Source organism: Oryzias melastigma, linkage group LG14, assembly GCF_002922805.2.
Source record: "Oryzias melastigma strain HK-1 linkage group LG14, ASM292280v2, whole genome shotgun sequence".
Lineage (NCBI taxonomy): Eukaryota > Metazoa > Chordata > Actinopteri > Beloniformes > Adrianichthyidae > Oryzias > Oryzias melastigma.
The window spans coordinates 19,611,255-19,614,047 of NC_050525.1; positions in this window are offsets into that span (position 1 = coordinate 19,611,255).

A 2,793-nucleotide genomic window follows, 5' to 3' on the forward strand; every position below is an offset into this window, starting at 1 on the left:
CAAAACATAGGAATGCATGAAATCATTCAGAGTAAAAATGTTCACAAGCAATGCACGTTTACAGTCTATGTAAACGTGCATTAATGTACATTTTGGGCTTAAAACTCTCACAAAATTTTGCCAACTTTTTCAGTTTCTACTTACAAAACGTGTCGTTATTGAACGCACATTGAAAGTTAAACCAGGTTGAACTTTGACCAGTTAGGGTCGTGATGTTTGCAAGGCGTTCCTTCTTAATTCATGTACATGCCAACTGTTTGAAAACTGATCATGGAGAAGAAATAAAGAATGTGTCCGGCTGGAATTATATGACACCAAGTCTTTGATTTATCCAAATCGAGCTGTGAAACATTTACGCTTTTGAAAAATTGAAAAAAGAAGAAGAAGCCCCTCCCTACTTGTCCAGTGTGAACACCAAAAATGCGTTCTTAGTGCATTCTTGAATGCGTGTCATATGGCTGCACGGTGTGTCCATAACTTTGAGTTTTTGGAGATTTGTGAGTTTTTTTCTCTTCACACTAATGACATTCCATATCCACATGGTGCACTAATTGACATATTCAAACATAAATGTTCAAAGCTGGTTTGGGTTGGAATTAATCAAATATTTTGTTTGTTTGGCAAAGAAATGAAAGAACAGACATTTTCCTCTTTGTGATTTTAGAAATTAGTTGATCAAAAAAATGCAGGTTAAAATAAAATATGCTGGAAAGCAAGAAGATGATCTGCAGGAAAGTGTAAATGTAAATGTACAAATTTAATGTCATAATTAAAAAGTATTTCTTGCCCTAACACTCTGCCGTACAAACAAACATTTTTCAAGCTTAAATTTTTCTTTAAGTTGATTGATTTTGTTGTATAAACTGTGCAGCAGAAGAATTTGCCGTGTCGTGTTTGCAGTTGTAATGGAGGCTGTTCTGGACGCCAACACTGTAAGTCATTAGCATCAACATGGACAGAGACAGCAGCTCTCAGTCATGTAATCCTAACAAAAGTCTGGCACAGACAAGTGCTCTATTAAATACATCAACACGGCCTCAATTAAAGGCTAAAATACCACAAATGCTGTTGAAAGGATTGGAACTGAGTTCAAAGTGAGAGATGGATGTGAGGGCGCAGGCCCGGAGGAGGAGGACCGTACCTCCTCTCATTCGGTTTGGGCATTTGTCCTTCCAGAGATCAGCATTCTTTGTTTATTGTCTTTAAGGTTCAGTTTGATGAGGATTAATTAAAATGACTTATTGTTATAAGGAAATTATGAATGATAGTCATTCATAATATGTTTTAAAAATACAAACTAGTGTTGAAAGTTCACAGTAGCCCTCCCAATCTCCCCCGTTCCTTTTGGTTTGCTTTAATTTATTACTTTCAAATCAAAATGGACTGCAGTGAGTTATTGTTTGACCTTCACAGTTATGAGAGGTTTCTTAGCCCTCGGTGAACCCGGGTGTCAGCAGAGAAATACTGATAATGGTTTCCTCTCTGCGATCAGCTGTGTCGCTCGTTCCATTAAGACGCTTGTCTGCCAGGTGATCTCTGCTCGCTCGCCGGCGCTGAAGAGAACGCATCTGGGATTCAGTTGGGAATCTTATCTGCTCAAGCCGTGTAATTCATCCTCGTTTCAGTTTAATAGGGTGAAAAAAAAGGACACACTTGTTTGTCACCACATGAATGTCTCTAAATGAAAGAGAATTCCCCTTTTGGTAAAGTAATCATCTCTCAGCTGCATTTGATTAAAATCGAACAGCTTCTACTTATTCTAAACCTTGTAGAAGCAGAACATTTGATTTTTTACACAGTTTCTACAATTTAGAGTGAGATTGTTCCCTTGCAATCATCCCCAGTGATCTCTTGGTTATATAGTTTCTGCAGAGCAGCAGTGATTCATTAGAAATTCAGCTCTGAGTTTTGGATGAGACCACCCCACTTCCCGACATCCATCTATTCACACTTTCCTTCCTGCTATAGCTTATACACCCCCAACCTAACATTACCAACAACTTTAAAATGGTTTTAGGCGACACTTTTTAATCATTTTAGATGCACAAGATTAACTCTGCCCACCCAGACTTTAACATATATTACTAACAAAAGAAAAGTTATTTTAATTGATAAATAAGGTTAAAACAAAACAAAAACAGATTAAAATTATTATAATCATCAAGTAAACATTATTTTTTAAATGTTGAATTTATTAAAGCAAATACAACACATTTACTGTATTTTTCACGCTGTATTATATGGTGCAATCTCATTAAATATTTCTATACTTAACTCATACAAGGCACACTGTAATATAAGACGCAAAAAAAAAAGGTAACGGAAGCAACAGTGAGTTTATTAGAAATTTATTCCACTATTTAACAACTCACTCATATTATTTTTTTAATCAATTTACCATCAAGGTCCTCATTTTCTGTGTTTGAATAAAACAGCTGCACAAATTCAGAATCAACGCTCTATTCCGCGTTTCCTTCGGTGGCACCAGGAGACTTTCTTTTAAGGCCTGAGGAGGACCTCGTGGAGGTTGATCAAACTCTTGTTCAGTAGGGCTGAAATCATACGCGTAGCTATGTGTGTCGGGAGCGTGGACTTTCCAGAGCGCTCAAAATCAGAGGTGCGCTCCATTGTGGTTTCACCTGTGTGGGGGGAAACTGTCAATTTCAGCACATGATGTAGTAACATGATCATCTCCTGAACAAACAGAAAAAAGAACACTGTCAGACAAATCCTCTGCATAATTTTGGGATCATGTGCACACAATGAAGCTTGCACTCTGAAATGCTGGTTGAT